At 48.5% G+C, this 20,461-nt stretch overlaps 1 protein-coding gene across 2 annotated transcripts in view; it reads right to left on the reverse strand.

Moving 5' to 3' along the window:
• Nucleotides 1–20,461, reverse strand: part of CLDN14 (claudin 14) — a 90,728-nt gene that overhangs the window by 18,424 nt on the left and 51,843 nt on the right. For both annotated transcript variants that reach the window (XM_058731961.1, XM_058731959.1), the window contains exon 2: nt 15,571–15,708. The gene's annotated coding sequence lies outside the window, so the exon portion shown is untranslated. The remainder of the gene's footprint in view (nt 1–15,570; nt 15,709–20,461) is intronic.

Genomic DNA, 20,461 nt, shown 5'->3' on the forward strand with positions numbered 1-20,461 from the left:
GGGCCTCTTCCATAAAGAGGTTAACCAGAAAATAAGAAAGAACGCACAAAGCTTGCAAAACCAGAGCAGCGAGGAATGTAATATGTTTCAGAAAGTCAACGAAAATAAGGAGCCCGATGTCAAACTTAACACCATCATTTTAATTTCCAAGTGCTTTTGGGTTTTTTCATGTTGGTTTCATGGAAATTTATGTTTGCGGAGAGCACTGTATTTGCTACAGGATCTTGCTGTGTTCATTTAGCCCGGTAATAAAAACCATCTGCCCGAAATCCTTTTTGGAACAAGAAAGGGTATAAACAAATAAGCAAAGGGGCATAAATGACCAGGGGAAGGGCTGTTCCAGAAGCAGGGAGTGTGGGTGAGCCTGGAGCAAATGCCACAGGCCAGTGTTTGCAGGCGCTGTTACCTTCGGAAGGTATGTGTAAGGCTATTATGAAAACCCACACAGCTTGCACATAAATACGGTACATTTTGGCAGAATGGGGCAGGATGAACAGGCGCCTTTCTCTTCCCGAGCACCTAATCTGCTTGGGGTTTTGCCACCAGAGTGAGAACAATATTAGGAAGCATTGACCCATGAGACCCTGTAGTGTTGAATACTGCTCCCTGACCCCAAAACTTATGTCCACCTGGAACCTTATTTGTGACTTTATTTGGAAGCAAGGTCTTTGTAGATGTAATTAAGTTAAGATGAGGTCATAGGGCACCTGGGTGGCTCCGTGAAGCGTCCCAGTCTTGATTTTGGCTCAGGTCATGATCTCATGGTTGTGGGATCGAGCCCCATGTCGGCCTCCGTGCTGAGTATAGAGCCTGCTTGGGATTCTCTCCCTCCCTCTCTCTGCCTCTCCCCTGCGAATGCACACGCTCGCTCTCTCTATCTCAAAAAAAAAAAAAAAAAAAAAGAGGTCATACTGGATTAGGGTGGGCCCTAAATCTATTGGTTGGTGTCCCTATAAGAGAAGAGAAACACAGGAGAGAAGAGGGCCATGTCAAGACGAGGCAGAGATTGGGGTGATTCCATCACGAACCAAGGAACACCACTGGGTGCCAAGAGACCCCAGAGGCTGAAAGAGCTAAGAAAGGATCCTTCCCTGTGGCTCTTGGCACCTTCAGGGAGCATGGCCCTGATGACACCTTGATTTTGGACTTCTGGCCTCCAGAACTGTGAGAGAATCAAGCTCTGTTGTTTCGGGCCTCTGGGTTTGTGGTGATTTATTATGGTAGTCGCAGAAAATGCGTACAACCCCCACTTCAGGCTGGGAGCTGTTTAGACTGGGAGAGGTGGGGCATATTAGAACCCGGGAGAACTTGGTCAAAGTCTTGGCCCTTAAGTAAGGAGCTGAGAAGCAGGAAGACCTGATCTTGAAAGAATACCTATTGAGCCAGGTTTTTTGGTAGCTGGTCTGTTTTTCTGCTACCTGAGAGGAGATCACTGGATGGCCACTTAGATGCTCCTGGGTCCAAGGATGAAAGAAGCAAGCCCTAGAGAGAGCAGTTGATGAGAGGCTCTGCCCTACCCTCCTGGTCTCAGGGCCAGCTCCACAGAGAGGTGGCACACCGTAGGAGTCCCAGCTGAATTGGGATTCTGTGGGTAGCGAGGGCTGCTCTGCCGGCTGCTCTGGAAGGCAGGGCATGGAGAAGAAATAGCAAGAAGGACTAGGTTTCTGGCTTGTGATATTCGATATAGGTGTTTATGTTCTCAGAAAGACAGTGTTCGTGAAAGCCAGGCATTGATTGGCAAGAGATAATTTTCAAAATTCCTTTAGCTCCTATTACCATATAAATATCTGGGCCTAGAGATTTGATGCCTGAACTTCTTATAATCTAGAAAACTCAGGACATTGCATATAAGTTTCTGCCCCGAGGAACAGGGGAAACTCCGTTCTTTCCAGCCCTCGTGGATAAGGAAGGGGAAGCCTGTGGTCACATATGCTTGCCCCCATCTCCCCCACATTGAACGTTCTGGGAACCCCAAAGAAAATGGGCTTTTCTTCTGCTACCTGTTTGAATCCTTGGAGGAGACAACCCCATCCTAACACTGGGGTGCGTGGGTGCTGGGAGTGCAATGTGGTCACAGGAAGGTGGGATGGATGAGCTTGAGTTCAGGATTCCTGGCTCCCTTTGTCTCCTCTGAGGCCTACAGAGGACCCAGGGATCCTCACATGTCCCCAAAGCAGGTATCGCATGTAGCCAAAAGTCTGGCTGGGAGTCAATAGCTGCAAAGAGCCCACCTTGGCCAGGGATAGGGTGGGCATCCCACCAGTCCCTGGGGGATCTCCAAAGTGGCTTGGTCACACGTGAGAGCCCCCAAGCCTAGTCCTTCAGTTTCTTGTCTTTAGCAAGGACATCAGCTGGATCCCTAGAAGGCAGACCCAGCCCATGCTTCCCTGAGTGGGTAACTATCAGCACGCTCACCAGGACCAGTGTGGCTTCCAGGTAGAAGAGGCCAGTGCAGGGACTGGATGGGAGATCTGTCCCTTCCCCATGGGGCCCATGAACTCCCCTATGTACTAGCTGCCATCTTGGTATGAGCATAGGAAGGAGAGACCCAGCACTCATGAGAGGTAAACTCATGAGAGGTAAACCGGTGAGGGTTTCCCTCATGAAGCCTGCTCCCCTCAAAGTAATTGTTTCAGCAGAAAGGGCGGAGGTAATCCTGATGACAAATAAAAGTCCCCTCTGCTACCCAGGGGACAAGGGCTCAGGAGGAAGAGAACTAAAGAAGCTTCATGGCACCCCCACACTTGAATGGTGGAAGTGACTCTGAGCCCTCACCATCTTGGCATGGAAGAATGACTGTCATGTGCTGAACTGTGACCTCCCCCCCCCCCCATTCTTGTGTTGAGGTCCTAACACCCAGTCCCTCAGAATGTGACTGTATTTGGAGGCAGTGCCTTTATAAAAGTAGAAAAAACAAAATGAAGTCATAATGGTGGGCCCTGATCCAATCTGATTGGTGTCCTTATCCGAAAAGGAGAGGAGACACAGAGAGGAGACCATGTGAAGACAGAGGCAGAGACCAGAGTGGAGCAGTCGCACCCCAAGGGACACCAAGGTTTGCTGCAATGACCAGGAGCTGGGAGAGGCAGGGAAGCATTCTTCCCTAGAGCCTTCAGAGAGAGCACGGCCCTGCTGACACCTTGATTTTGGACTTTTAGCCTCCAGAACTGTGAGAGAATAAATGTCAGCTGTTTTAAACCACCCAATCGGTGGCACTTTGTTACGGCAGCCCTGGGGAACTAAAACACCGTGGCGTCAAGGTCGAGATTTCTGAAGGGCCAAGTTCAATCCAAGTGGATTTAAAAGCCTTTTTCTCCTGAGGGCGGATTCCTGCAGATTTAGAACGTGGCAGGGAACTCAGGGTCCAGGAGGCGGCAGGGCATCTCCGGGAAGCATCCCTCGCACCTGCTTCCTGGTTTAAGTCACCTGGTCTGGAGCCCTTAGACCAAATGCCCGTCACCCACGCAGGACTCACTCCTGAGGAGCCAGCTGCGGGGGAGGAGGGAACAGAGCCTGCAGGGCACAAAGGCTTTCTTGCTTCCCGGAAGGAAGCAGTTCTGAGTCTGTTTTCTTTTCTCTTCCATCGGACTGATCTTTCCTATCTCCAGTAACTTCTACCTTTCGGCAAACTCCAGCAGGCCCGGCGAGAGCAGTGAAAATACCTAACTTCAAAGCCTTCACATAAATCATCTTCGAGGCCTGCCCCGAGCCCGGGAAAGCCGGAACGAGGAGGAGAAATCACTCCTTATTTCATCGCTGTGTGACGGAGACTTCGTTCCCCCGCACAGGTCACACCTGTCCCCTTAACTGCTGTCACTGGGGTCCCAACCACCTCAAGACACCTGCATGAGCCCCTGTGCAGGGGCTGAGTTATGAGCTGCTCCTCAGATCTGCTACCAGTGACTTCGATGTTATTCCAGGGGCACGAAGGCTGGGGCGGCCTCGCGAGGGTTGTGGTTTAATTTCCTCTGCCGCTTTCAGGGCAGCCCTGAAGGAAGCCTCTGGAAGTGCTGGTGCTCCCCAGTGGTCAGTCTTTGGTCTCAACACTGGTGGTGACATTGTTGACAAGGAGGGGGTGCCTTTGTGCGCGGGGACGGGTACAAGTGGAGAGAGAAGAAAAAGGGAAATGATAACAATGATGCCTTTTCCCTGGCTCTGGAGGATGAAAAATTGCCCTTTCCTCCTACACAGAATTTTGTTTTGCATCTCTTGTCTGGGTTTAGTTATGAAAGACCAGTGGGACAACAGAGGGGAGAAGCTGTTTGTGTGGTGGCAGGTTGGTGGAGGAAAATGAGATGCCCAGGGTCAGATTAGATACGTGCATTTAAGTGCAACAAACAGGCTGGGATGCCCTGCGACTGGAGAAGGCTAAGGCTGACAGTGCCGGGGAAAGACACGCACATGAGACCGCCCACGGCAAGGTGGGAACACCCCTCGCTGAACCTTGAGCTCCAAGGAAGAGGACCCAACGATCCTCGGTTCTGGATTGGGACCGGGCTTGCTGGGCCCATCTGTGCAAACTGGGGGCTCACAGACCTGAAACTCAACCGGGGCTCTGCTGGCCAAGCCTCCCTCCCTGCCAAGGGGTGACGTCATCTTCTCCTAAGTGGCTCCCTCAGGCAGGGACACCTTTTGTAATTTAGCCACCCAGACAGGGGCCTCCTTCTGTTATCCAGTCATCTGGGTGAGACAGCTTTTTAAAAAATTTATTATTATTATTATTACTATTATTATTATTATTTTACCAATTGGTCATGTTGGTGGACACGAGCCACCCTGATATGACAGAAGAGCAATGTGTGTGTGGTTGCTTCTAGGAAATTTCACTGAGGGAAGGGGACACACAGCGATGATACCAACGAAGGCACCCCGCAAGTGACTTAACACACCGGTCGGGGGAGCCACGGAAGCCCGCAACTCATGGGAAACCAGCCTTGAGAGTTTTTGTGTGAATGGGGCCATTCTGCCCTCAGCCTTCTCCAATTTTGAATTTATAGGGGAAGTCCGGGGCTATAATTTAGTGAGGAAAATGGGGGCATTGTGTTTTCTCTTTGAAACAACCCAATACTTAAGTGGAAAAACAAGACCCGCTCTTAACAATCGTTGGGCACACATTTAATAACCAGAAAAATCCTTTAATTTCCGGAGAAGGCTCAGAAACCTCTCCTAAGCATGTGCCTACTGTGATACCTGTTTAGGAAATACATGGAAGAGGAAATAGGAAGATGTGCAGGGGTGGGGGCAGAAGGGGGAGCCCACGGCGGCTGCAGGCTTCCTCCTCGGAGGATTTTGCCTCCTGTTTTCCGTGGATACCTCTGGGGGGCCGCACAGATGCCTGCCCGGCGTCCTGGGGCCGCAGCCCTATCTCTGGGGCCTCTGCCATTGCCTCACCATCCTTCTCTCCCCGGGGACCTGTCCTCACCTTCTCCTCTTCCTCAAGCCCCCTGCAATAACTTCCTGGGCCTGCCCGAACAGATGGCCACAAACCGGGTGGCTTCCAACAGCAGAAGCTAAGTCCCCCACACTTCAGGAGGCCAGAAGTCCAAGATCAAGGTGTCAGCGGGTTGAGTCTTCATGGGAGCTCAGAGGGAGAGTCTGCCCAGGCCTCTTTTCCCAGATCCTGCTGGTTGCCCACAATCACTGGCGCCCCCTGGCTTGCAGACACGTCACCCCAATCTCTGCTTCTGTCATCATCCCTCTGCGTCTGTGTCTTTTGTCCTCTTCTCAGAAGGACACCAGGCATATTGGATTAAGAGGCCACCTTCCTGGGGTATGATCTCTTCCTAACTACTAATTACATCTGCCATAGCCCTACTTCCAAATACGGTCACATTCTGAGGGCCTAAGAAGGACACGGATTTGGGGAGGGGACACACTGTTCAACCCAGCACATCCTCATTCTCCGCCTACACTGAAGTCCACAGAATTCGGTCCTTGGAATCCCAGGGAATTCATCCATGGAAGCTCCCGGTCTCGCGGGTCATCTCTGACAGCTCCTGTCCCAGAAGAAGCCCTTCTCTTAACATTATGCTGCTACTGAGAAACCCATCCCTCCTCTCCCTCTGTCCTTAGGATCAAACTCCTCTACCTGCATTTCAACATCCTTCCCCACTGCCCCACGTGCCTCACCCTACTGTCCCTGTGTGCTCCCACTCACCGCATCTCCAGCCCTGCCCTCCTCTGCCCTCCGGCCACCACGCTCTGGTCCGATGGCCCCGTCCTCCCTCCTGACAGCTAGCCCTCCCCATCCTCACAGTGAGCCTCTGTCGGCTGTGTCGCCACACCGGCACACAGTGGGTCTTAGTTCGTGCTTGGTCCCTTGAGCGGGATTCTCTGACTCTCTTCCCAGCACGTTAGGCTGCACCCACAGCGTCTGTGTCCAGTACCCAGAGGGACGATGTGGAGGTCACTCCTTCCCTGAACCACTCGCCGCCTCTCCCATTCGCTGGTGTCTCTCTCTCACTCACAAGCCATCGCCCCGGCTAGATTTTAGGCTTTCGAAAGGCTGAGGCCATGATATATCTGCTTCTGCCCCCACGGCACGATCCAGGGACAGAACACTTAGTAAGTTGTTCCCTTCAAACGTGTATGAATGCAGCCATTTTGCTTTATGGGCCTGGGTTCCTAGAAAGAATTACTCACTAGGGACTGAGTCAGCTGAGGATGTTGACACAGCATGACTGGGGGTAAAATCGAGCTGTTTTATATGCATTTTGAGTTTCTCAAGGTAGACCTGAGGTCTGCCTGTGTTAGCATCTGCACGGTTGCTTGTTAAAAGGCAGGTTCCGGGGCCCTGACCCGGACCTCCTGAAGCAGAATTTCAGGAGGCGGGTCTGGGAATTTGTGTTTTTACGTCCGCTCCAGCCCAATCCAGGTGATTCTTGTGCATGGTAAAGTTGAGAATCACGGATCCAGACCCGTAGGTGACAAATATGGATTCGAAATACACTGGTGGGGTCAAGGACAAACGAGCGGCTTATTAGAGCTCACAGAGCCAGCCGGGGCAAAGCCAAGAACGATTTACTGCTTTCTGGGTGACCAGCGGCTTCAAGGACTGCCATGGTCTCCTGGTGCAGAGTGATAGCCTCACAGAATCAGGTGGCTGGTGGGGAGAGACTGGGGGGTCTCCTGAGTGACCCCACGGGCAGTGCTGGGCTGCCCCAGCTGCAGACAGAGCCTACGTGTCTTCCCATGCTGGTCTCCCCCGAGGCGGAGAATTAGAGCATGCTGTTCATTTATAATGTTTGCTTTGCTTTTGGAAACACCTCAGGGCAACTCAGGATAGGTTTCCACAGCGGTGTTTGACTTGGCTTAGTTGCAAAGTTCCCCCTTTTTAGTCTGTTTATTGCAAGTTAGCACACGGCCCCGTATCCAGGAGTCCAACCCCGGGTCTGACAGAAGTCGAGGGCAGGCAAATGAAAGGAAATGGTGGGAGGGCTGAATCGCGTCCTCCACCCACCTTCCTGGCTGAGAGCTCAGCTGAGGTCCGACCTGTTACTGCAGCCTAAGATGCCTCGGGACGGAGTGACACGTCCAGCCACTGCCTGCCCTACAACAGGGTCTGAAGGATCATTTTCCAAGATGGAGATATATTCTATCTTTCTAGCTCCCATTTTGCTTACACATTTTCTTTTCAAAAATTCAACTACCTTTTGTTTTGTTTTAAAACAACTACCTTTCAATAGTAAATTGCTGGTCCTCTTGAGGTGTACTTTTAAGTTTCAAATAGATGCCATATTACATTTTCATAATAACCTAATGGCCATCACTGTGCCGTCTCATTTACATCGTTTCATTTAATCCGCATAAAACTCTATGTAGTCGGCATCATTAGATCCCATTTAATAGTGAGAAAACAGGGGTGCCTGGGTGGCTCAGTCGGTTAAGCGTCCGACTCCGGCTCAGGTCGTGATCTCGCGGTTTGTGAGTTTGAGCCCCGCGTCCGGCTCTGTGCTGACAGTTCAGAGCCGGGAGCCTGCTTCCGATTCTGTGTCTCTCTCTCCCTCTGCTCCTCCCCCGCTCATACTCTGTCTCTCTCTGTCTTTCAATAATAAATAAACGTTAAAAGAAATTTAATAGTGAGAAGACAAATTCAGAGACGTTAAGTGAGTGGCCCAACATGACCCAGCTCATAAATGGGGACCGGGGCTTGCAACTCAGCGCCATGTTTTCTCAGCACCATGAGCCCTCTCTGTCTGCTGATGACCTACCCCAGGCTGAACCTTGTCTCTCGCCTGGAAGGAGGCAAAAAACCAAGTCTGGCTGAGGGCTGAAAGATTTGCGTTATCCTCCTAGTTTGTGTTAGCAAAATGAAAAGTGAGGAAATGTACTCATTCACACTGACATGTCTGCAAAGAGCTTCTGTTCACATATTTCTTTCCATAAACCTGAGAAGCATGACTGAGAGTCACTAGTGTGAGTGGCGGAAACAGCTTAAGATCCAATCAGAACGTAATCAGCACCTTTGGGATATGGCCACTGTCATCTGACCCACGAAGCGTCATGCTCAAAGGTGTGGGGGTCGGGTGGAATTTGGGACGTTCGGAATCTGAGACATTCGTCTCTGCGCTGAGACCGGCAAGCTGAACTGGGGACCTACGCACTTGAGGTAATGGGCCCAAGCACCCCACGTTTCCCACTCGAAGACCCCTTTCATGCGGCTTCCCTCCCATATTTCCTGCACCAAGGGCATGGGCGCAGCCCTCCTGCCCTGTACCCAAGGGTGGCCATTGCGGTCCATCGCAACTGCAGGCTTTCTCAGTCTCTCTGAGCAGCAGCCTGGGCCTGAATTAGAGGACCCGTGGTTCTCTCAATACAAGGGACACATGGAGGCTCCCAGCCAGTCCCTGGTCCTGGGTAAGGGTGGCTTTTCATGGAATGAGGAAGATTGAAATGAGAATAGTTTAGGACTTGGTTACTCGGCCATGAAGGAACACTGGATAGAAAAGAGTTCTCTGAATTTAAAAAGCCCAGTGATTGATGAAGTCCAAAGACCCCAAAAGGGGCTCAACTTTTGTTTTTGTTTTTTTTTAGTCTGAGAGAGAGAGAGAGGGAGAGAGTCTCAAGAGGACTCCACACTCAGCACAGAGCTAGATCCGGGGCTCAATCCCATGACCCTGGGATCATGACCTGAGCCAAAATCAAGAGTCGGGTGCTCGACCCGGGCACCACTTGGCACCCCTCAGCTATTATTTAAACATGAATTGCATGCCTGGACCTTGTACAGCACGGTTTAGAGAGTCTGGACCAGACAAGCTGGAAGGGCTTAATGGTACTGCTCTGCCTTAAATATGCAGAAAAACACCATCGTTTGATTCTCATAATGAGCTAAAAGCAGTAAGAATAAACCACCACGAGCCACAGTCCTTACTATTGGATCAGCTGCCCATTTTGTGTTCCGTGTTTACACATGTGAATTCTAGAAGCCACAATAGTTGAAGCCGGTGCTGTTATCCCCAGTTTGCATAGTGGGGAACAATAGATTTGGCGAATTCGGTAACTTGCACAAAATTACAAAGTTAGCAAGTGGTAAGGCCCAGAAATGAACGGGGTCCTTTCTTCTCTACACTGTCTCCCATGAACTATTCTTCTTCTCCCCACTGTAGTCTCATGCGGTATCACATTCTACTGCTCCACTAGCCAGGTCAAGAGCAGTTACGCCATCGTTGTAATATGCTGGGGGGTCAGCCCCGGAATTAGCAGGGTTCCACTCCCAGCCAAGAAAAGAATATTCCAAGGAAATGATACCTTAGATTTTTTTTTTTTTTTTTTTTTGCCTTAGTGGATAGACATTACGTGAGAGGGTTACGGTATGTTAAAGATATATTACTGTGACGTCTTGTAAATTTTATAGCCACTGTTTTACACTTCATTGACATTCCTGATCTTATTGTGGTGTTCACTTCAAATAATGTTGCACAGATGAATGTGTAAGAATCAAATGCAAGTTGTACATTATTTGATGATGCACTAAATGATGATATCTTTAGGAATGAATTTTTTCTTGAGTATCGTGGTTTTAATGTTATTCATGATTGCTTTAATAAGTAGAGTTTCTTTGCCTTCATAATTATAATGGTTATAAGAAACATGAGTTGTTTAGTTTTTGTTTATAAAACAAAATACTGAACATTTCTTGACTATTAAAAAAATCTATACAATCTCAGAAACATCTGACTTGAATGAATGAAGGAAAAGGTTCTCAGTCTGGGCAACACATTTAAAGGCTTGGGAAGCTTTTAAAATTCTTAATTCTAGAGCAATTAGGTCAGATCTCTGAGAAGCGTGCTCTGCCTAGTTATAATTTAGAAAATTCTGCAGGTGATTCCAACATGTAGCCAGTGTTGAGAACTACTGGGTCTAGACAATAGTGGATTTTTAAATTTATGAAGTTAGAATATCAATGCATTAGTGTAACATAAAGGATAAAGACTTACATTATGCATTAAAATGAATAGTTTTGAATATAATACATGCAATAAGTCCGTAAGTTACAGATACAATTCAATATTCAATAAATATTACTGAAAGAATGAACATCCTACAAAGTTTCATATCGAAAATCCTATTTTGACGAAACAAAGATAATTGTAAGAAGTTATCAGTGAGACAGAAACATTTTTAATTAAACCATAATATGCCATATATTATGAGCTACACTCTCAGTTTCAAAAAAGTTCAAAACAGGGAAAAATCTGTTTTATAATTGATGAAATACAGTGCAGTGCATATTATCAGTGTCCACTAGATGCCGCTGTAACCTGCTACTTCAGGTTTCAAAGGCAATCTGAAAACCAATGTTCTCCAAGTACCTAAAATTGTAATAATCCACCTCTTTTGAAGACAAAAGACTTAAAAGTCTCATATTCTGAGGAGCTGCTGCTCATTACGTCCCTTGTATTAAGACCTAACCAAAGTATATCCCTAGGTGTAAAATTATGTAAAATGTGAATTGAAAAGTTTGAAAGGCTTGAAAGAAAAAGTGCTATTGCTTCCCTTGGATCCACACCCCTAGATTTCTCATTTCTCTTGTTTGTAGTGGGTTATAGAGAAGAGACAGTAATAGGAAGGCTGGAGTTTGACTTAAATCAAGGAAAAAGTAAAACCTAAAGGACAGAAAACAATGTCTTCTCATGAAGGCGGCAGATCATGGCACCTTGTGCATATGAGTTATTGCTGTGCCACCACCAGAAAGGTCGGGGGAAAGGGGGGAGCCAGGGTCAATGGGACTGGGCCTCAAGCTTAAACCCAAGCCCAGTGTAAACCCTGGGAATTAAACCAAGGCCTCCATGGATGAAAACCTGGATGATCCCCCTATTGGGTGAGAATCACTCTCCCAGCAAAATAATAGAGGCTTTGGGTCAAAAGGAAGCTTGCAAAAGCTTCTGGAAAAGTGCATAGAGTACTGCTGCTCAAACTGCTCCAGATCTCCAATGAGATGGGAACAGAAATTGAGATTCAGCATTTCAAAATACTTTTATAGCAAAATAACAAAGTCATTTTTATGTCTGTGAAGTGTAATAGAAAGAAACTGAACTCATATTTTGTATGTATTTTTGATGTCATTTTTCTAGTAATTCAGTATATCTAGTATTCTACCAAAGTACTGGTCCGTAACACATTGGAAAGTATTAAAAAACAGTCTTTCACTCCAAATAGCTTGGGAAGGACTGCAGAAACCCCACCTGAGCTGTAGCGGGAGGGGGACCCCAGGACAACAACCCTATTAAACTCCTGACTAATTTTCTAGTGGACAACATAGGTCAAAAAGGGCTGAAGAACGGGCACTTTGATTGTGAGACACAGAATGACTGGAGGGGTAAAAAGAAATCCAAAGAACAGCGCACCTCGGGGAGCCGCAGCCTCTGAGCCCACGGTCGGCAGCTCACCCTAGAACCCCACGAGCTCTTCGAGGCTCAGAGACTCCTCACCATCACCATTAAGCTGCCCCCCTTGCCAAATGCACACACACAACAAACTGACCTTGGGATAAGAGGAACTCGGGGGGCCACAGTGAAAAGAAAACACACAACCACTCAGAATTGCTCAAATCTTATGTGTTTAGTTTTGTGAGAGAAGTGCATTAACTCCTTCCTGGCTTGGCCCGGTCCAAACCAGCTGGCTTTGATGGAAACGTGGCTTAGAGCATCATGGCTTTCCACGTATGGATAGCCGAGTTGACAATTTTGCTTCTCTGAAAAAATGCCCTGTTGATGCTATCATACTATCAAAACGTCAATTGTGAATACTCTTTAACCCAGCAGTTTGCCTGCTAGAAATTTGCCCTACAGGTACTCTCTTACAGCAAGCAAAGGCACACATGATGCAACATCCAACACTCTTTGATTCTTTTTGCTGGCAAAAAAACTGGATGAAACCAAAATGGCCCTCGACGAGAGTCTAGTTAACCAATGGCACCCCGCACAGTGGAAGAGAGCGCCCCATTAAAAGGCTCAGCGCTCCTCTATGTAGCCCTGTGGAAAGAGTTCCAAGGCACAATTTTAAGTACGAGAAGCCAGTTGAGCACAATGGGTACAGCGCGATCATATTCGTGTGAAACAAGAAGCATATGCATTTTGATCATGCAGAGAGCGCTTCTGGAAGCTGTATAAGCACCTGTTCACAATGGTTACCTCTGGGGAGTGAAGCAAAGGCTCTAGACAAAGGAGAAGGAGTTTTGTATCCGCCATCACACGCTTCTGTCTTCTCTTTTAAGTAACAGTATGTATTAATTTAACACGGAACAAGGTGCCCGTCCCAGAGACGCAAGAACTGCCGGAAATGGCAGCAGGTATCGGTCAGCCAAAGGTGTAACGTGAAACGAGGGGTCGCATAAAGTCAGTCATGCTGTAAAGGTCAAGAGGCATCGACAAAAGCAAGAAACGCAACTCCTAGATTGCTCTCACCCATGGCTGGTGAATAGTTCTAGTAACAGGCAGTATCAGCCTGGGGGGGACCCCATCAAATCCAGGGGAACGTGTGGCAGGGGATCTGAGGCTTCCAGGATCTGAGGCCATCACCAGGTAAGAGAGTCCAGAGACAACGGCCTGAGTGTTGAATTACTGTGTGGACACAGAATGGGCAGAAAGGGGGTTGGGGCTGGTTATTTAAGTAAAGAAGGGTTGGGGCACCTGAGTGGCTCAGTCGGTTGAGCGTCCGACTTCAGCTCAGGTCATGACCTGGGCAGTTTGTGAGTCGGATCCCCGGGCTCTGCTCTGACGGCTCGGAGCCTGGAGCCTGCTTCGGATTCTGTGTCTCCCTCTCTCTCTGACCTTCCCCTGCTCACACTCTGTCTCTCTCAAAAATAAATAAACATTAAAAAAAAAAAAAAAACCACTTTTTTTTTTTTTTTTTTTTTAAAGAAAGAAGGGTTGCCTGGTCCTGCTTCACAAATCGAGGGAGCGTCTTGGCTACCAGCAGTGCTGTTAACTTTCACAAACGAGGAGCATACACATTTCCTGTTTCATTCTATCCTGCATAGTCACGGTGCTGATTCACTGTGATATGACCGGTCTCGGAAATAATTTTCTTAAAAGTTGTGTGTAATTACTATATTTATACATGGATCTAATCTCAGCCAGTGAGAGCTGGGGAGGGAGACACCTTGTCCACTTGGAGCCTTCAGCCCAACGCACTGCACCATAAACCCTCTAAACTGAAGAGTCTTTCAGTGGATTTGGTGTTTCTGCAAAACACACTGCTTACTCTCCTTGGGATTTTCTTTCTGCCACTTATTTCATATTCTAGGGAATGGTTCTGACTCATTGTTGCAGGTAAAAAACATGTTTAAGTGATCACTCTGGACTTGCCTCAGACAAAGGAAGAATATTAAGCTGGGTGTCGAAAACCCAGTGTCCAGGCGGCAATGGTTGCCTTCTCCGAAATGGTACAGGAACCTGGGGGCGAGGTTCGGCGAGCCCCTGGGGACCGGGTGGGGGTCTTTGCGATCCGAAGCAGCCTCACAAGCAGTACTGCACACCTGGGACAGCCGACCGGGGCCAGGGGTGAGGGAGCGTCCAGGTGGAAGCCAAACTCAAGCTGATAAAGACGTGAAGAGCAAACCTTCCTAACTTCTACTCGCCTTCTGTGTCACGGTCTATCCGACACCGTGTTGGGGGGGGCCTGGTCAGGGGTGGCGGGCAGGGGCAGGCCGGCAGGGGGCCACCACCCGCAGGAACACCGGTGTGCTTGGAAAGAGACCAAACGCCCTGTTCTATCAGCCACGTTGGGCAGGAGCAGGGGAACGCCTGCACCATCATAGAAAAACCAGAACACGGCAAGACAGAGAGACAATAGTCTTTTCCACTACCGCCCTTGGGGGGAACAGCGGGGGACAGGGAAGGATTCTTGAATGCGGCCCGGAGTGAGGGGTTCCCAGAGCCAGAACAGTGTCTTCTGACACAGGCCGGTGCCCTTAATTGCCGGGCTTCTGTTTTGCTGCAAGCGGGCTGCAAATTGGGAGCCAGAAATAAAGTCTCTGGAGCGGAGGGCAGAGGCTGAAGCTGCCCCCAAGGGCCTTTCTTCCTGCTGGGCCCTTCCTTGATTTATTCAGAGCACTCAGCCTTTCCTCTGAGTAAATACTGAACAAATATTTTAAAACCACCGTTTAAACAGTGTGGAATTATTAGCTCGTCTCCACCCGGCCCCGGGCACGGCCGCTGTGCTAACCGCATCCCCCAAGGCCTGCGGGTGGGGGAAGGGCCCTAGGCCCCGTACACTTCCGGTGGCGGCACGGCCATCTTGAGAGGAGGCCACGCTCCGGCTATGCTCGGACCGGAAGCTGCTGGGGCCAGAAGCTGCTCAGGCCAGAAGATGCGTGGCCCGTGCCCCGGGCCTCATTTTGGGCTAAGCCAGAGAAGGGTAGATGGGCACGGAGGTGTCCACAGGAAAGTAGGAGTGGGGATGCCATGGAACTTTTCAGACCCAGAGAAGAAGGAGAGCTGTGGTAAGGTGACTGAGGTGTCATCTGAAAGTCTCCATGAAGAAATAAGGAGAAAGGCAGAGGCAATGCTGAAAGGAGGCTGCCCCCACCACGCTGAAAATTTCTCTAACAACGTCGGGAGTCCCGAGGTTCTTATCTTGAGGAATACAGTAGTCACTGCCTTAGAGGTTTTGGTTTAGAGCGACACCCTAGAAACCAAGGCTGCTTACCGATCTCCTGCACATCCTGCCAAAGGGGCACAGTCAGAGCCCTGCCTGAGACGCGCTTTCACCCTTGGGGTTCACGGGAGCCGTCCAGCCTTGGCTAGAGAGGGTGGTATGAATAGCCAGAACCCCGTAATATCCAGGGCTCGATCGTCTTCTTGGCCTCCTCAACCTCAAATGCTGTGCGCACGGCTCCCTCTCAGGCCCCCAGCATAGAGCTGCTCAGGACATTCTTCCACCAGCCAGACTAGAAATACCGGAAAAGCAAAGAGAGCTGCCCTCAGAGGCAGCCTCGGTATTTTCTTTCCTTTTGGCCGGTTCAATTTTAACTAGAAACTGGAATAATAATTATAATGATACATGTTTACAGGTTTTAACTAATTGATCCCTTGGAGTCCTCTTCTAGGGGGAGAGCATTCTACCCACCTCATACATCAGGAAAACAAGAAGCCATATGGTTGGGCTGGGCTGGGTGGTCGCTGGTGTCAGTAGGAGAGTGGAGACGTTGGCTTCAACAGTTCTTGACTTCTTGGCCTGTGTCCAGATCGCTGGGCCTTGCAGCCCCTAGAAAGGGTAACACATGAGAAATTGACATGGACCAGACCATAAACTATCAGGAGCAGTTGGCTTTCGTTGGGAGGGTAAGTTCCATGGCCCTGCCTGTGCCTGTTTCTCTTGGAGAGACAGGGTTGGTGAGGAGGAAAGCCCATTTCTTCAGGAGTGTTTTGCCCATCTTTAATTACCAGTTAAAGCAAAAACATTCTGTAGAGAAAACTCCACTTGAAAGAAAACTCCCAAGTTACTGTGAAGGTTTCATCTTTCCCTTTTGAATTCCAAGATCTGCAGCCATATAATCCAATGTTGGCCTAAAAAAATATTTGTTTACAGAAATACCCACATGAGGTATTGGGGACACCAATACCAGGGCATGGAGGTGGAGCCTGTATGGTAACCCCCAGCCAAATCCCTCATATCGGCTCTGACCTACTTATTATGAACGCTCTTACCCTGTTTTAGCAAGTGGTGTCTAGATTTTCTCTTGATTCGACCTTCTCTATCTGCCAGCAATAGTTTTCTCAACGAATTAGGGTGAGATGGTGGGTGTAGGTGAGGGGAGAAGGGTCATAAAGGTCTTCAATGGTCATGACTATTTCAAGGTCAGGGAGGTGGTAGAAACAGAGGGAGGCAGGTTGGGAATCCTCCAACCCCAACAGATGAAGACACGCACACAGAGACATGCAAGTCAGCAAAGAAATGCAGGCTGGGTTCCCAAAGAGAAATGCTTGTATTTTTTATACAAGTGGAGGGTCAAGTACAATCCTTTCGGAGTATAACAAGGCAGGTTACCAGTCCTGTTGGGAAGCACAGCCTTGCAGCTCAATAGATTTTCCCTCTAAACCCACAATAGGCATTTACTTAGTCTTGATCCCATATCACCTGGTGGTGGTGTCCAATATTTCATATGGGTGTCCTATTTCCCTAATTCACGTGTAGGCTTTTGAGTAGGTGGGACCAGAGTTTTCATAATCAATATTAATTAAAATGATTGATCAAACAGTTTCCCCTCGTGTGTTATCAGCTGAGGGACATAAACTAATTTCAGTTTCATTCCTATTGCTTGATTTCTTTTCATCGTCCCAAGTTTCCTGTTAAGGCCCGAGCTTTAAGAGTCTTCCCCAATGCAAAGAGCACATCTGGGAGACATGTGTTTCATTTCTTTGCTTTTTCACAATGGTAATTTTTTCGGCTACTACAGGAAGCTCGTGGATTCAGAAGTACAAGGAGCCCCACCAAGGCTTAAGATGATATCCGCTGATGCTATCAGCAGGTCTGGATGCCAACATCTGCTTAAAGAGTGATTGCCCTGAGAGGTTCATTTGGTTGGTCTGTTTGCAGGTGATAACCTCATATTGAAGTAATTTCTCCCCACCAAAGGGTCTAGAATAGGTTCAGTTGTAATCTATTTTATGTAGTTGTGACTGCCTTAAGAAACCTGGAAAGGGTTATTATGAGTGTGTGTGTCTAGGCAAATGGATAACTTTTCCAGCTCAACAGTCTGTGAACACCATTAGTAGCCCTTGAAATGGTTCTCCAGGAAGTGTGGGCTGTTAATAACTCTGCCCCGATGCTCCTATGTGAGCTGAACAATGAGATAATGTATAACTTTGCAAGTAGCCCAAAGTGCTCTGAATTGACAGCCTGCTCAGGGAGAGGGAGATGTTGTGCCATCCTGTACCCAGAAAACGCTACCAAAGCACCAGTGGAAGATGACCAACTTTCTCTTGCTCGTAGATTGACTTGTCACTCGTCGATGGGCCAAAGAATGACAAACTGATAGACCATGGTGCCGGGTACCTTTACTGGCTCAGAAAAGGGCTCCTTGTCAGTCCATCAGAGGTGCTAAGACAACTCAGGTGGCAAGGGAGAGAGGATCCTTTCATCAATAGCTATTAATTGACTTTCACTTTGCAGGAACATTTTATATTAAGTGTTTGGCTGTAGAAAGAAAAATATGCCCTCAGGATATTCATACTCTAGCTAGGGAGATAAGGCCCAAGATGGAAAAGCTACCTAAGATACAAGGCAGTGGAATATCTACCCTTAGGGATAATATTCAGTCATTACAGTGAATCAAGTGGATCCAGAAGTACTGAGAGCCAAGTGGAAAAAGGCCATTGGCAGAACAGGATACCATCTACGTAAAAAGGAAAGCAAAGCACCTATGTGTGTAATGAACATATGCATATATGCAGATGCATAAAGGGGATAGGAAGAGGAGACACCAATGTAGAGACAGAAGTTCCTTCTGGGTGGGGAGGGAAGCGAGGTTGGGGGAGGGCGGTGAAAGACACCTTTCATATTTCTACTCCACACACTTCTGTATGGGGTAAATTATTTAGAACAAGAAAATACGTATACGTTTCTTATGTAAAAAAAAAAGGAAAAGAGTGGAAAAATGTAACAAAGCAAGTACATGAGAAACACCAATGGGTGACCCCAAAGGTTAGTGCGGTGGTCTTGTAAGCTCTTCAGCTGCCCCTTCCACCTTCTCCTGGTGTTCAGAACCCGGCTTTGCTCAGGAATGGGTGCACATGTCGCTGGACACACCTGAAGAAAGCCAAATAGTGATGGTTCCCATCCCTCTGCAATGATGTCTTGTGCTTGACCATATGAGATAATCAGGGCCAGTGAGATTTAAAGGAATGCCCAGGGGGCTGCTGGTTAAGCTTTGCTCTTAAAGAGAGGAGCAAAGGGGACAAAGTGCTCCTTCCTTCTACTGGATATCGCAGTGTCTGGATTGAGTATTGGCACACAGTACGTGCAGTACGACATGCAGCAGCCATCTTGCGCCTTAGGAAGCTACCCCAGGGACCAAGCCAAACACTGAGGATGCTGGGAGAAAGACAGAGAAACTGGAGTCCTTGAAGACGCTATGGAGCCACTGAATCAAGCTACCCAGAGCTGCCCTGCCTCAGGACTTCTGCTCCAGTGAGAGAACACATTTTTCTTTTGGTTGAAGTGGGACTGTCCATTACTTGCAACCCACTCAGCCTGATGGACTTATCAGTCAGCTGGAGACCTGTCTGGGGCCTCAAGCCCCTTGGGCACCTCTGAGGGGACCTTTGGGCCCTCAGCACCACACCTCCCGGGCAGTAGAACATACTCCAGAACAGAGAAGGAGTCGTGAACCCTTTGGGCTGGGAGGAGCCTGGGAACTCATCCTGAGACCGGGGGACCCATTCCCCTGGCATGTCAGCGGGTGAGGGGAACGTCAGACAAATAGCCCCAAAGTCGGCCCCTGGGGGTTTTGATACAAGTTCCTAACAGAGGGAGGAGCTGCACTCGGAAGGCCAAAAGAGCCATCACAGCCAAAGGCTACTTGGAGGAAACGTTTCCTTTCCTTGGAGCAGAGAGCCCCTCGGCGCTTCTGGAGGAGTGAGAAAGGAGGACCTGAGCAGATTCCCAAGAGTGGGAATTGAGTGTGGGGTTGGAGGGGTGGCTGCCCAGAGCAGGACCACAGCCTTGCGGAGCCCAGGCCAGGCAGCAGTGGACTTGAGCAGGCTGGAGGTGGCTTGCAGCCGCACGCACCGGGGAAGAGGCGAGAAAGGCTGGGAGTCGGCCTCCTGCAGGTGTTCCCAGGACCCCCCACAAATTTCCCCAGAAGTGATGATGGTTTTGATTGGTTTGTAGAGGAGTCTACCTGAATTAAACTCCAGCCCCTAAACTGGTATTGATTTAAAATGTTTTACACTGGGATAATTCCTTTTAGTGTGTTGGGGCTCCTGAAGGGAGGGCAGGGAAATGAAGTCTTACTTACTGTGGTTGCTTGAGGGGGAGAGAAGGAGAGAGGGAGGAGAGGGCTGATTTCTGGTCCTAAACCTGGTCCTAAGGAGGGGGTGACTGGTTTCTACTTGGGCTCTGAACACTCAACCCTGCATGGAGGTATCTGTTTCTTTTCCTGGTCTCACCTCCAGCTTGAAATCAATCACCTTGCTCACTTCTTGGAGCGAAGTCAAGGAAGGCTTACTGTTAAATCACAAACTCTGAGAGGGGTACAAAACCCAGCCCCCGCTTTCAAACTACTCTGTGGCACTCTAAAGTGACGTGACTGTGCTCCAGAGGCCCCAAACGCTCAGCTCCAACTTCATTAAAAAGATTTCCCCACCTCACACCCAGTAGGATGGCTACTATATATATATAATTATACATATAATATATATAAGAGGAAAATAAAAAAAAAACAAATGTGTTGGTGAGGTTGTAAAGAAAGTGGAACCCTTGGTCATTTCTGGGGGCGGGGGGGGACATAAATGGGTGCAGCCACTATGGACAACAGTATGGAGACTCCTCAAAAAATTAAACATAGAATTAATATCATATGATCCTATAATTTCACTCCTAGATATATATCCCCCAAATTGAAAGCAGGGACTCAAAACAGATACTCGGATTCCCATGTTCACAGCAGCGTTAGCCACAATAGCCGCACGGTGGAAACAACTCGGATGTCCACCGATGGCTGAATGGAGAAACAAAATGTGGATATGCATACAACAGAGTGTTATTCAGTCTTTGAAGGGACTGAAGTTCAGATATATGCTACGACTCAAAAACATTTTGAGTGAACGAAGCCAGACACAAAAGGACCAGTCGTGTGATTTCATGGTTAGGAGGTACCTAGAGGAGTCAAATTCATAGAGACAGAAAGTGGATTAGTGGCTTCCAGGGGCTGGGAAGGGAGGGACAGGGAGTTAGTGTTTAATGGGTACAGAGTTTGTGTTTGGTATAATGAAAAAGTCCAGAAACGGATAGTGCT

The sequence above is a fragment of the Neofelis nebulosa genome, chromosome 5 (assembly GCF_028018385.1).
Source record: "Neofelis nebulosa isolate mNeoNeb1 chromosome 5, mNeoNeb1.pri, whole genome shotgun sequence".
Classification (NCBI taxonomy): Eukaryota; Metazoa; Chordata; class Mammalia; order Carnivora; family Felidae; genus Neofelis; species Neofelis nebulosa.